This window comes from Mustela nivalis, assembly GCF_964662115.1.
Source record: "Mustela nivalis genome assembly, chromosome: 4".
Lineage (NCBI taxonomy): Eukaryota > Metazoa > Chordata > Mammalia > Carnivora > Mustelidae > Mustela > Mustela nivalis.
The window spans coordinates 68,921,263-68,936,816 of record NC_139023.1 but is presented as its reverse complement, the minus strand read 5'-3'; the positions used below and the strand labels follow the sequence as shown (position 1 = coordinate 68,936,816).

Sequence of the window (15,554 nt, the reverse complement as noted above, 5' to 3'; positions counted from 1 at the left end):
CATAGTATGACAGTTTGTGCTTACAGTATCACATTTCAGGGACTTCAGACAATTTTGTATATAAAAAAAGGAATTTATGACACTATAGTGAGACTTTATTCTTGGCTTTTTTCCCTTTCTTTAAAATAAAGCATAAGTAGGGTAAACACGGCTCGACATTTAGTACAGGTTTTGTAATAATAGATTGCCAGCTTTCACAGAAACACCAATATTCATAAAAAGAGCAATGGAACAGAAGACTATTAAGTGCTATTTTTAAATAAAAAGAAATATTTCTCAATGACCTTGGGACATGAATAGATAAACTCGTTAAAGAAGAAGAAATAGAAAAATACATATAGTGGGGAAGTTAAGAAAAAAAAAGAAGGGAAAAAAAACAAGATCACATTCATCATCATGAAGACCTTTGTCAGAGTGTTCTATCATTTATGAGCTAAGAGGCATCAGGACTAGAAAAGGCAGGAATCATTTAAATCAAAACTTAACAGGTGCCTGGGTGACTCCATGGGTTAAACATCTGCCTTTGGCTCTGCTCATGATCCCAGGGTCCTGGGATGAAGGCCCACATCAGGCTTCCTGCTAAGCCGGGAGTCTGTTTCTCCCTCTACCCCTGCTCTCTGCTCATGCTTTCTCACTCTCTCAAATAAATAAATAAATAAATAAAAATAAAATCTTTAAAAACAAACAAATAAATCAAATAAATAAAATCTTTAAAAACAAACAATTTTTTGCAAAATTAAAATTCTATTTTTTCCAGCTTTACTGAGGTATAGTTGACCAAAAAAAAGCCATATATATCCAGGGTAGTATAGAATGTGATGATTTGATATATGTATACATTGTAAAATGATTACCACAATCAGGTTAATAAACACATCAATCACCTCACACTGGTCACCTTTTTTTATGTGTGGTAAGAGCACTTAAGAGATCTCTTTGCCAGAGCACTCTGACAAAGCACTTGCAAGCATATGCTGCTGTATTGTTAGTTGTAGTCACCACACTAGACATTAGTTCCCCAGAACTTCATCTTATAATTGGAAGTGGGTTCCCTTTAACCAGAATCTCCCTGGTCTCAAAATCAGCTCAGAATGGAATTGGGCCTAAACTCAAAGTTTTATTTTTTCTTTAAAAACCTTAAAAATCACAGACGTATATCCACAGTGAAAACCTGGAAACACACAAGACAGGTTACCTGGAAGAACCCATCTCAGGTGCAGTTTGATCACAGATACGAGGAAGGCACAGGGGCTGTCCAGCTGGGTTTGCTGGGGCCCTAAGTTACGGTCTCTGCTCTGGTTCCTTAAGGCCGGGCATTGGATCAGCCGCTCAGCAATCAGCTGGGAGTTTGTTAGAAATGCAGAATCTGAGGTCCTGCCCCAGATGGCTGAATTAGAACTGTATTTTACAAGCTCCTCTGGTGGCCCTGAGTGCATTTAAGTTTGAGAAACCCTGGAACAAGGATGCAGTCTCTCAAAAGAGAGGATGGTTTGCTTAGTGACCATATTTTTCCTTTCAAGCCTGTATTTTTCAAAATCAGCTTTGTAGAAATTAGGAAAACTAGAAAAATGATAGTACATTTAAACACATATAAAGATAACATTTGAAGATGTTACATCACAATGAGGTTCACAGGTACCAGAAGGGAGGAGGACTTGTATGTAAATGCCTTCTAATCCCACAGCTTAAGTTAACTGCATGACCTTGTCATTGTGACAGGACTAAATTTACCTGTTTTTGTTTGTTTGTTTTGTTTTTTAATACACGCTGCATTTAGGCAGTTGGTGAATTGCCTCTGAATACTGACTGGATAAATTCTTTAGGGAGTGACCACACCTTTGGCAAAGGCTCCCAAGGCACGCTCCCTGCTCTTCCGGCCTCCTCAGCTCTCCCAGAGATAATGTCTATTACTCAAGCAGATGGCCTAGTGCTCTGTCTGCTACTTCCTGGGAAAACTGTAGGAAAAAAAAAAATACGAAGTCTGTCTAAGGGTCTAAGAATTCCCAAAGCAGCTGGAGGAGTTATAAAAAGAATGGCATTTGACCATTTCCATGGGAGCTTCTTCACTTCTCCCATTCTCATTATTAATAGTAACTCAGATCAAACCTGTCCAAAAAAAAAAAAAAAAATCTCTAGGGAATTGGTTCTTAACATCTGCTTGGGGCCCTGGAGGCTTCTATTCCCTAACTTCAGCTCAGGTCCTTTTACTCGTCTAGTCCAATCTACCTTGTGCTGAGCTTTCACCCTACTTCCTCAACTATCACATTTGTTAGAAGTTAGCTCTTCTTCCTTATAACCCCAAGCTTCCACGTACACCTTAAGGATGATCTCTTTTGCATATATCAGAAAGAAAGCAGTATTGATGAAGTTCCAGAACCTAAGTCAGGTTCGGTGGGGTGAGGTTCGGAGCTGATGACTAAAGAAAGAATTCTTAAGACATCTTTGGTGCAAAATGGTGGTTTATTAAAGCATGGGGACAGGACCCGTGGGCAGGAAGAGCTGCTGCTGCGCCGGGCATGTGAGGAGTGGCTGGTTATATACACAGGAGTTGGGTAGGTGAGGACAAAAGGTTGTTCAGAAGGGCTATTGGGGTAAAGAAGACTGTCAGGATATTGAAGGCCTGGTTACTATCAAGCCAAGGCCACTTTCCCTCTAATGAGGCACTAACATAAAGACAATTGGGAGTCTCCTGGTGGAATGTTACATTCCTGCTATCAAACGTCCTTGTTAGTGAGATTTAGGTTTTAAAAGAAATTTAACTTTATTTACTTTTCCTTCTACCTCCGTCTCCTTCGGTTTTTTATGGAGGGGAGGGTGACGTTAGGGCTTGAGGAACTGAGTTATGTATCTTTGGAAATTGGGCTATTGATAAGGCAACTTCTCTGTTGTAAATCTCAAGGACATTTGTAAACCAAGAGAGACTCCTGCCTTGCAGGACTGTGATCTCTGCAAGATAACCATTTGTTCTTCTTTTAGGGCAGTCAGGGGTGCCTGTGGAATGTCACACATATTACCAAGGGGAGTGGGTGGAGAGGGGGTGCAAGGCGCCAGCCCCTGCTCCATCCTCAGCCAGCCTCCTGCTCCCTCATCAGTATTAGTGCAACTCTAATCTTTATTTACTATATATTCGAAATTCTTGTTATGTTATTCATGTTTAGATTCTCAACAACTAATTGCTATGTGAAATTTTAAAATAGCACCTTCAAACACCCTTGCGTGATAGGCGGTATCAGTCCTCATACTGCAGAATATGGAGAATGAAAAACGGATGGACTTTTAAAAAGCTGTTAATCTGTTTTTGTCAGAAAGAAAACTGCATAACCATATAGGTATAGTTTAAAGAGGAAAAACTAACACCAGTATAACCACCATGGAAGGAATGCAACATGGCCAGCAACCTTCTTTCTGAAACTTTTTCCCAATACTATCCCAATCCTCCCCACCAGAGATAAGCATTGTTTTTTTTTTTTATAATGGTTTCTTTTCTTTTCCTCAGAGTACTTCTACCAAAAACAGACCCCTAAACAAAAGAACATGGCCTTCTATTGCCTACCTGTTCACTTAATATAAAATACATAAATATCACATATATATTCCTGTCTTATTTTGCTAACTCAACATTTTTTTGAGGTTTATCCAAGCTGTTGCATATAGCTCAGGTTCATTTATTTTCATTGCCAGATAGTAATTTATTATTTCATTTCACTTTATTTTATTTCTTTTCAGTGTTTTAGAATTCATTGTTTATGCACCACACCCAGTGATCCATGTGATATGTGCCCTCCTTAATACCCACCACCAAGCTCACCCAACCTCCCACCCTCCTCCCCTCTAAAACCCTCAGTTTGTTTTTCAGAGTCCACAGTCTCTCATGGTTTGTCTCCCCCTCCATTATTTTTTTAATTTTTTAACTTTGTTTTAAAGATTTTATTTATTTATTTGACAGAGATCACAAGTAGGCAGAAAGGCAGATAGAAAGAGGAGGAAGCAGGCTCCCGGCTGAGCAGAGAGCCCGACGTGGGGCTCGATCCCAGAACCTTGAGATCATGACCTGAGCTGAAGGCAGAGGCTTTAACCCACTGAGCCACCCAGGCGCCCCTCCCCCTCCATTTTCCCCAACTCACTTCTCCTCTCTATCTCCTAATGTCCTCCATATTATTCCTTATGCTCCACAAGTAAGTGAAACTATATGATAATTGACTCTCTCTGCTTGACATATTTCACTCAGCATAATCTCTTCCAGTCTCATCAATGTTGATACAAATGTTGGGTATTCATCCTTTCTGGTGGAGGCATAATACTTCATTGTATATATGGACCTTATCTTCTTTATCCATTCTTCTGTTGAAGGGCATCTTGGTTCTTTCCACAGTTTGGTGACTTTGGCCATTGCTGCTATGAACATTGGGGTATAGATGGCCCTTCTTTTCACTACATCTATATTTTTGGGGTAAATGCCCAGTAGTGCAATTGTAGGGCCATAGGGAGCTCTATTTTTAATTTCTTAAGGAATCTCCACACTGTTTTCCAAAGTGGCTACACCAATTTGCATTCCCACCAACAGTGGAAGAAATTCCCCTTTCTCCACGTCCTCTCCAACACATGTTGTTTCCTGTCTTGTTAATTTTGGCCATTCTAACTAGTGTAAGGTAGTATCTCAATGTGGTTTTGATTTGAATCCCTCTGATTGCTAATTATGATGAACATTTTTTCATGTGACTGTTAGCCATTTATTATATGGCTACATCATAATTTATATATCTCTATTACTCTTGGTGGATATTTAGATTATTTCCATGTATTGGCTGGAATGAACTGCTGCTATGAAATTCTTGTATTCTGCAGCACATGTACAAATCACTTTCCAGGAGAAGAATTATTAAGTTTTCAGAGAGATCACATCTTCAACTTGACTAGAATGCTAAATTGTTTTCCCAAATGCATATATCATTTACCTCCAACCATATGGAAATTTTATCTCTTTATTGATACTTGAAAGTACTAGACTTGTAACATTTTTGCCAACTGTTGATATGTAATTATACCTTATTGTAGTTTTAATTAACATTTCTCTGATGACTAATAAGGCTGATTCCTAAATGTTCATTGGTCATGTAAGTGATCTCTTTGGTGGAGCACTGATTCAAACCTTTTGCCCTTTTTCTCTATAGGTATTTCTTTTCCTTTTTTTGCTTTATTTATAGGTGTCCTTTATACATTTTATATATGCAATGGATCTTTTAAAAAATTTTCTTTTAAAGATTTTATTTATTAATTTGACAGAGATCACAAGTAAGCAGAGAGGCAGGCAGAGGGGGGTGGGGAGCAGGCTCCCCACCGAGCTGAGAGCTCGATGAAGGGCTCAGTCCTAGGACCCCAGAGATCATGCCCTGAGCCAAAGGCAGAGGCTTAACACACTCAGCCACCCAGGCGCCCCTATGCAATGGATCTTAGTCTTTTGTAATTTATATGTGTTGCAAGCATTGCTATAACCTGTTTTTGTTCATATTTGACTGTTAAATGTTCATATTTGAAAGCATTAGGACAAAGTAAGGAAAAGTAGTATATAATTACATACATTTAGAAGAATGTACCTAATATTATTATCTCTAATTTTGCATTTTAGAAGTCATCTGTCAGCACTCACCTACCTGCTATCAATGATATCATCCCCAAATTGCCAATGTGTTGCTTTGCCAGTGCTTTCAAGACTCTCCTCCACATGTGTCGACACCTTGCCTTCCCCAGAGTCCTAACACCTGGATACTGACTTATATCTAACCAACACTCTAATAAAAAATTCAGTTGGTTAAATGTCACACAAGAGACTAATTATCCAATTGTCCTAGTGTTTATAATTAAAGGCAACCTAGAAAAAAAATAACATAGTCTGCATAGCACAATCTGCTCATTTGCCTTCACAAAAGGCCCAACTAATGAGTAGGTCATTTTTTGTTTTTCCTACCTTTTGAAATCAACAAAGTAAGACTCTGAAAGCCTAAATGCCTCCTTCATAGTAAGTATTTTCTGTTAATCTATTTTGATTATCACAAGCCATAAAAATAACACTTGTATTTCAAAATTCTCATTTCCATGTTTTGGAACTTGTGCCAAGTATACCCAATCCTATTTTGCTACTCCAGGTCACACATTCCACCCCTTTCTACCCTGTCTTCTGTCTCTGGAAGCTGAGCTCGGTGGACTATGTCATAGGGCTTCCTTGTCCTCCAGCTTTTGGTTGGGTCCTGATGGTGCTAGGGGTTTCCAGAGGGGAAGGAGAGGTCAGAATATATATGCCCTAGGCTCCCTCCTGAGAGGCAGTTTATGGCCAGCCATGCCCCTTCACCAAGGGGCCTCCACTCAAGTGTGTCTTCTGGAAATTGCCCCCACTTCTCTCTTTCAGATGTAGGAGTGATAATAGCTCTATCATTATTAAACCAGGTTACTGCACTACTCGTTGTGGTTCTACTTGCAAATAGTCCCTTTGTAAATACACCCTCCTGGAATTAACCTAATTTGCAAGTGCCATCTGTTTCCTCTTGGGACCAGTGACTGATAATGACTTAATAGCCATGCTTGTGTGCAAAAAGAGAACGAAAACAAAGCATTAGGTTAAGGTTACCTTAGGAACCTTAGCAAGGAAGTGTTGCTTTCCTGGGCTCATCTATAAAGCATGCAGAAGCACAGGGACTCTTTCCTGTGGAGCTAGCAGAATAATCAGGGAACACAAAAAAATGTGTTGGGTCCTGGGAATTTAATAAATGATGAAGGACAAAATTATTCTTCCCCTTGGAAGGATGGGTTCCTTTTACTAGTACTAGGTTGTAGAACCCAATTATCTGCCAGCTGCATAGCCTTCAGAGGGGTGGGGAAAAGCACTTCCCTCCCACAATTCACATCCTCTTGCCCAACTCATTCATTCTCACTACCACATTTTGAAACTGAAGGAGACATTATTTAGTGTAGGAAAGTAAACTATGTTTCAAGTGACCTCATAAATCCTGACTCTGAACTTCAATCAGTTTTTTTTCCCTTTACCTGTGTTTCTTCTTTTTGTTTGTTTGTTTGCCTCTCTCTCTCTTTCCGTAAAGAAAAAAAAAAAAAAAAGGGCAGTTTAGTTCCTGCTTATTTATCTATTCCCCATTTATAGATCTCTTATTTTCTCATGCTTTGATACAGTATTAAATAACACAACATTTTCCTCTTATTGGTAGTTCATGCAAAACTGAAAAGCAATTATTAGGCAGAAGAACAAATTAAAATTAGCTACATGAATTCCTCAGAGTACTACAAAGAAATATTTTTCTTTCTCAGCTACAACACTGTCTTCTTACAGCAAAGCCTTATTATTTATATACTATAGAAATGAAAGTCCCTCCAAACTAGGGTGTGTTTAATACCACAGAAAGCACATCAAACAGAGAGATCTTATTAACTGAAATTACTAACCGGGAATACATGAGGTATATCTGGTGAAGGGAACAGCAGTGGGAGCTTTTCCATCCCTGTTCACCTACAGGAAAGGCAGCCCAATTTCCACAGGAAAAAGACAGGAAGACTTAGTTTGAAGATCTCTTGCCCCCTGAGTTACTAGAGGCTATAAAAGATAGCAGAAGCAACAGGAGATGCGAGAGCCAGCCACTCTCCCCTCTGAGTAAGGCTCTTTCTCTTCTTTAAAAAACACGACTCCATGTGGGGTCCTCTCTAGCCTGTCAGCACAGAGGAGCCTCTGAAGGCTTGAAATCATGGAGGACCTTTTTCTAGTCAGTCTTTACCATTAGGAGAAAAAGACAATTGTAGATCTTTTGTTTTTTCATCTCCATTCCTGAAAAAAGGGACCTAAAACTTCGTAATTCTAGCACCCTACTCCAAGAACTTAAAGTGCAGTTCATATGCATTTGCCGTTATTTTATAGACATTCTGATGACAAAGATTAGGATCCACTTTCTTTTCTTTTTTTTCTTTTTTTAAATATTTTATTTATTTATTTGACAGAGAGAGATCACAAGCAGGCAGAGAGGCAGACAGAGAGAGAGGAGGAAGCAGGCTCCCCGCTGAGCAGAGAGAGTCCGATGTGGGGCTCGATCCCAGGACCCTGAGATCATGACCTGAGCCAAAGGCAGCGGCTTAACCCACTGAGCCACCCAGGCACCCCTAGGATTCACTTTTTAAACAGACAAACACTACACATGTACTAGTGTGCTTACTAGTGAATATATAAATACACTCATTTGAAGGAAAGCCACTTTCCTCTCTCCCTTGGCCCATTCATTACTTTATTGGAAAGCAAAGGTGAGTCTCTTTATTCAGTGTTATTTGGTCTAATTCAATACTACGCTTATTTATGTTTCTAAGCAGATGTGATAAAATATGCACCTATTTTATCTTAAGAGGTAAATTAAGATTAAGACAGCCCCCAAATGTAGAAATTGTATCCGTTAAGTTATACATTGAAAAGTAATTGAGGGGCGTGTGGATGGCTCAGTCAGTTAAACGTCTGCCTTTGGCTCTGGTCATGATCCAGGAGTCTCAGGATTGAGCCCCCTCATAGGTGTCCTGCTTAGTGGGGAGTCTGCTTCTCCTTCTCCCTCAGCTCCTCACCCCCTGCTCTTGCTCTCAATCTCTCAATCTCTAATAAATAAATTAAAAAATTCTCTTAGAAAAGTAATTGAACTACATGCAGACAACCTTACATAGTTGTATTTTATGTCATTTATATTTTATGTAGATAGGAAAATATAGGACTCAATACATGGGTATTTAAGTTAGTAACATGTAGTTGCAAATTCCAGCAGCTGTGTAACCTTGGTGAATTTATACTCAATGTGATCAACAAACCTCAGGGTGGTTCATGATCCCCGTCTCCTGGTATTCTTGCCCCATGTACTCCCCTTGCCCTGAGTGTGGACAAGATGTATGACTGGCTTCTAATCTCGAATACGACAAAGGTGACAGAATGTTATTGTGATTGTTGGGTTACATGGCAAAGATGATCAGATGTCATCCTGTGGTTATATTGCATTATGTAAGGCTCTGTTTTTAGCATACTGGAGCCAGAGATCTTCCCTGTATACGTGATGAAGTCAATGGCCACGCTGGGGAAGCTCACATGGCAAGAGAACCACTGGAAGCTCCTAGAATCTGAGGCAACCTCAAGTCAAAAGCTAACAAAAGTATAGGGGGTCACTGCTGTACTGCCACAAGTAACTGAATTTCTCCAAGGACTAAAAGAAGTGAGGAAACAGGTGCTTCTCTAGATAAGCCTCCAGAAGAGATCACAGCCTGGCTAATACCTTGACTGTAGACCCTGGGCAGAGGACTCCGGAAAGCCCACGTCCTGACCCAGGGAAACTGTGCAATATAAGCATGTAGTAAGATGCTAAACTTGTGACGGTTTGTTAAACACTTATCTACTCCTCAGGTTCCTTACGTGTAGAACAGAAAGAGTAGGATCTCCCAGAATAGTCCTTAGCATTAAATGCTGTACTTTTTAAAACACACACATCCCAGGACCGCAATCATGGAAATCTGTCAAAAGTCAGTAGCAACATTATTAACTGCTAGCATATGGGAAAGCGAAATCTTGCAAGAGTGACTGCAAGGCCTTAAGAAGAGGTGAGTTCTACTGATGTCAATAGTGAAGATTTAGTCCAAGTATTGATTAACCAAGAACTTGACAGATCCAATATTATCACATCTGATTTTTGGAACACTAAAATTGAGAAATGGAAGAAATTGGCCTTGATCTTCCTCTCCTCAACCTTTCAAGACCTCTCCACCTTTCCCCAACAGGCTCTCAGCTGTTACATGCTCAGCTTTTCTTAGAAGCTGGGTATGTTGAGGATAAAGAATCTATTTCAAGGCAGGAGATCTTAGAGTAGCTTGAGCCACATCAGAAACACAATCGCTGCTTCTGCCAGAATGTGAGAATTGCTGCATATTTGTACAAAGAATTAAATTAAAGTTACTGGGAGAAGTATATAAGAATATGAACATTTTCGGGGTGCCTGGGTGGCTCAGTCATTAAGCGCCTGCCTTCAGCTCAGGTCATGATCCCCAGGTCCTGGGACTGAGCCCTGAATAGGGCTCCCTGCTCAGTCGGAAGCCTGTTTCTCCCGCTCCCACTCCCCCTTGCTTGTGTTCTCTTTCTCTCTCACTCTCTCTCTCTGTCAATTAAATAAATAAATAAAATCTTTAAAAAAAAAAAGAATATGAACGTTTTCATAATATATAACAATTCCAACACAGACTTCATACATTTTGTATAGAGAAATTTTGCTGAAAAAGCATTCATGTTCCTTAATGGCAGTCTGAACTATCTTGCTTACTGCCTTGATCTTGAAACTGAGCTTTATTTATTACTCTCATTTTGATTTCAGATCATTTTAATTACCAATAAAAAGCTAGTACCAATGCCGAATGGATTATTACTTATGTGGATGCATTTAAAGCTAGAATAGTTAGTGGCCTCATTCCAAGGGTTCTATAAACCATTTTTATAAGTGAATGTTATCATAAAGAAATTTGGAAAGAAACCCTCTTATTAGTGGAGAAAGGCAAACCAAAGAATGACTACTACTTTAAGTATGTCAAGTACAAATCAACATCATTAACTTAAAAGGGTAATATTTCATCTATCCCTCGGTTTCATTAGAAGAGAAATCATCAGCGAGAAGAAGGATTTCTTCTCTATCCTGTCAGTTCAAACAATGAATTAGGAGAAATTTGAATATTAACAATACAGAAGCCCATGGGAAACAATTTGTGGTCTCTGCTCATTCCTCTAGAGAAAATGGGATGCTTCCAGTGTAACCACTCACACAGGAACCAGGGGAACTGGTCTCCTAACTAGCAGTTAACTAGGGATCTCAAGATCTGATCAGACTGCACAGCCCATTTCATACACCGTAGTGACAAAGATATTGGCAGTCTAGAGATGAAGTGACAGACAGATATAGGGCATTTATTTAATGGATTATAAGAATATCTTTGCTTCTGAGCTCACATAAATCCCTATACCTGTGAAGGCTTGAAAAATACCTGAAAGTTTATAATAAATCAAACTAATGTAAATTGTCCTTCCACTAAACTAGGGAATTGGAGTTTTGCCCATTTTTAAAATATGAATTCCATAGTCAGTGTTCCCAGCCGATTGGATAGAACAATGACTGATGGCTCCAAACCACCCCACCTACCTTTTAGGGTTCCTTTTATCTACTCTATATTCTGATGTATTTACCTCCGCATCACCGAGGATGCCAATGAAGTTGAATAGTTAGCTATTCGTGATAGCTCAGCCACTAATTAATTGTAAATTTGGTCAAATCATTTAATCTCTTTGACTCTTTGTCTCTAGTAAGAGAGTAACCATTTCCTTTACTCGTACCCTTTGTTTAGTGCCTCAGAAGCGATAATACATGTGGAAATAGTAAGGCACTCTACAAATTTAACATAAAATAACTATAAATACTAGTATTACATTTCTGGCCCATAGATAGCTCTTTGAGTATCACTTCTGCTAAGTAATAAGCTGCAACCTAATAACATTTATTAACAATGAAATTTCCTGTGCTTTTTTAGCTATTTTTAATATTGAGTGTACTTCGGGTGTCTTTCTAATAATGGCTATAATTTCATTTTAATCCATTAACATTCCCTAAAATAGTCCCCTTATTTTATAGCCACATAAATAAGAAAAACCTTTGCAGATGGAAAAGAGAGCATTAGTCTCCTTAACACCAAGAAACTCTAGGAGGAACCAGACTATTGAACAGGGCAGCTCAAAGGGAATTTTATATATATATATATATATATACATATATATGTATATATATATATATATATTTGTGTGTGCGTTTCTGTGTGTGTGTGTTTGCGTGTGTGTTTGCAAATGTCTATAAGGTATATGTATTTTTAAAGATTTACATATTTATTTGAGAGAGAGAGAGAGGTCATGTGCATGGGAGAGGGGAGGGGGCTGAGAAGAGAGGCAGAGGGAGAGAGAGAACCATATTTTTTTTTAAAATTATGTTCATTTAGCCACTGTATAATACATAATTAGTCCTTGGTACAGAAGAGAGAATCTTAAGCAAGCTCCATGCTCAGCACAGAGCCCCATGGGGACTCAATTTCACTATCCTGAGATCATGACCTGAACCAAAAACAAGAGCAGGACACTCAGCCCCTATCATTTTACAAGAAGTGTTTCATAGGCTCTTTACCCAAATCTTGAAGTTTAGAAACTCAAAGGATAGCATAATAATGGAAAATGTAAATGTGACAAATTTTTCTATTTCCATCGTGCCTATTCAGCATAATCACAGAGTTCACAATCATATAGCTTCTACAAGGTACAAATTTACATGAATAGAAAAAGATACCAGATAAAGCAAGAAAATCAACTCCTTTTCCAGCAATACATTCATCAATCATCCAAGAAACAAGACCATAACTTTGTTTGACAATGCAATAAACACTCACGTCATTTAAGATGTTGATAGTTTTTCTTTAAAATATAAAGATATGAAATAATCCTTACTTTGCACATTTCTTTTGCCATCGTATGTCATTCAGTTAGCACACAACAGTATTTTCTCTATCTGGAGTATTTTAAAATAAAACATTGTTCTCTTGTTGTCTATCATCTCATTTCATTTGTACAGAGTGCTTTACAAGCGCTCCTTAAATTATTCTAAGCTAACTTTGCTTGGTTCCGCTTCTTTCTATGCAGTCTCAAATTCACAACTTACTAACATTGACGTGCACCTAACTCACTTATATTTGAGGAAATATGCACAATATAAAAGTCTTTATGGAGGTATCTATGCATTACAAAGGCATAATATTATTCTTTAGGAGAAGAGGAGACATTATAGAGTAATAGATGTACTTATAACTAATTAGACTCTTATAAGACACACTAAAGGTGACAGATCTCTAGAAAAAGAAGACATTTCTTGATGACAGGAATCTATAGTGATTATCAGAGAATTTTCTTCTGATGTTAAGAAAAAGTCACAGTGAGGGGAAATATTGTTGAAAAATAAAGCATTTGAAAAATAGTGACAAGAAACAGATTTGGAGAAAAATGCATACTCTACATTCATAAAGGTGTGACAGGAGGCTCTCAAATGCTATGTATGGCTCAAGGGATGTGGTGATGTCCCTCAGTGAAGATGACTGGAAATGGCACACTCACACAAGCACATACTTGGTGGGACATGAAAACATGAATCACAGCCACATTAACTAGAAAACATAGAAACTGAGCAGAGGGAGATGGTTCATTTAATTCAAGTCAAACTTAAATATTTCAGTTCCCATAAATTCCAGTGGTCTTCATTAGAAAACAGTCACAGTTGGGGCACCTGGGTGGTTCAGTGGGTTAAGCCTCTGCCTTCAGCTCAGGTCATGATCCCAGGGTCTTGGGATCGAGCTCCGCATCGTTCTCTCTGCTCGGTGGGGAGCCTGCTTCCTCCTCTCTCTCTGCCTGCCTCTCTGCCTACTTGTCATCTCTCTCTCTCTCTCTCTGTCAAATAAATAAAATAAAATCTTATAGAAAAAAAAAAAAAGAAAGAAAACAGTCACAGTGTTTCACATACGATTTAATTTAACAATGATCAAAAGAACCAGAATAACCAAAGAAAACATGATTTATGCTTACACAGATGAAGGTTTCCAACTGCCCATTTCCCCCACAATTTTTAATGCTTCTTCTTCAGTGTATACCTAGTCTAGTAAGTAAACCTTTGGGTAAATGTTTTCTAGATCTTTCTTTTTCTATTAAGTGTTGTGGCAGTTTGGGCAAACTGTTTCTCACCTCAGCTGTCCACCTCAGTTTGCTGATGTAAACATTTGGTTATAAGTGATCAAGTCATGCGTATGTAGTCATGAAAACAATGAAATGGGATTATAGAAAGAAACAATAGTAGGAATAGCTCTAGTTTATTGGACATCATTATCACATATTATATAGTGCTGAGATGAACACCTAGATTTAAATATACATGGTCTCTGTAACCTAGAAAGTTAGGAACTAAAACAAAAATAACACATCCTTATTCTTTTCCAAGAGGAGAAGAACATAGATCTTCCCTGTTGGCTTCCTAATTAAATCCAACCACTAGGACTGTAAGATAAACTGGTCATTAGCTTTATTCCACTTCACTTTACTTCTTTTTGAGTCTTGCTCTCTATCACTCAATAATTTAAGGAGACTTTGGGAATGAGAAGGCCCACGGAAGGAATAAAAAAGGCAAAATGTTCTCAAACATTAAATAACATAAGTGAATAGAGGTTGAGATGAGACTAGAAAAAAACTGACACATTGATGATGTGGAAAAGGATAAAATTCTATTTCATAAACCAAACCAGATAAAAAAAAATAATGTAAGAGGTACCATCTGGGATGAGCAATAACAACCAAAAAGTGTAAATTAAAGCCAAGAACAGAAAAGGGACAAAGAATATTTTTTTAAAAAAATTATAATAGAAGGCTTGAGAGCTATTTAATAATTTTTCTTTTTTTTTTTTAAGAGTTATTTATTTATTTGACCAACAGAGAGATCACAAGTAGGCAGAGAGGCAGGCAGAGAGAGAGAGAGAGGAGGAAGCAGGCTCCCTGCTGAGCAGAGAGCCCGATGCGGGACTCAATCCCAGGACCCTGAGATCATGACCTGAGCCAAAGGCAGAGGCTTTAACCCACTGAGCCACCCAGGTGCCCCTATTTAATAGTTTTTCTAAATGAAATTATGGCTCTAGCAACTCAGCAAAAAAAGACCAAATTACGACAAATATTAAATAATTCAAGGCTACACTATGTAAATAATTGAAATACCAGGTCAAATTGGAATCCTTCACTATTTTTACATAAAGGGGGAATGTGGAACAGCAGAAGTGTCTGATAATACATGTGGACCTGCTAAGAAGCAGAGTAAGCTCCACAAATGGAATGCTCCCCATTTGAGAGGACACAGAAGGCAAGGCCAAGGGTGCTGCTGCCCGATCACTGACCAGGTTCAGACACAACAGGTATAAAAGATACCAGGCTTCATTAAGTTCTATAGTTGTTTTACCTTTCCATTTTGCTCTGTGCCTCCTTCCTTTACAAAAATGTGGAGGCAATCTCTCTGCTAACCAAAGTGTGGTCTTGGTCTTGAAGTGGCCAGATAAGCAACCATATTTGATATTTTATTCCATTTGATTCATTAATGTAATGTAATGTAATGTAATCCATTGTAAGGTCATATGATAAATGATATATTTTTCAAATCATACAGATGAGTGCTTAAAGAAAAGATTGATATCACTTTAATTTCAATGCTAATAGAGATTCAATAAGTATTTATTGATTATCTTCTATGTGCCATCCAGTGGTACCAAAATTCTTCACCTACCTGCTTAATAGGGATAACATGAGGAGAGTCTTAAAAAGTCAGAGGTAGTATGCATTACTTTTTCAGATGAAAGTGCTGTATACATTCCAGTCACCTGATTATTATTTGGCCAGTGCTTGGAGTAGAAAGTATAGCCCTTATCATTAGGAAGCTCTCAAA

General features: G+C 38.3%; 1 protein-coding gene across 13 annotated transcripts in view; it reads right to left on the bottom strand.

The window, feature by feature from the left end:
- Window positions 1–15,554, bottom strand: part of INPP4B (inositol polyphosphate-4-phosphatase type II B) — an 837,179-nt gene that overhangs the window by 280,368 nt on the left and 541,257 nt on the right. The gene's annotated exons all lie outside the window — the stretch shown is intronic.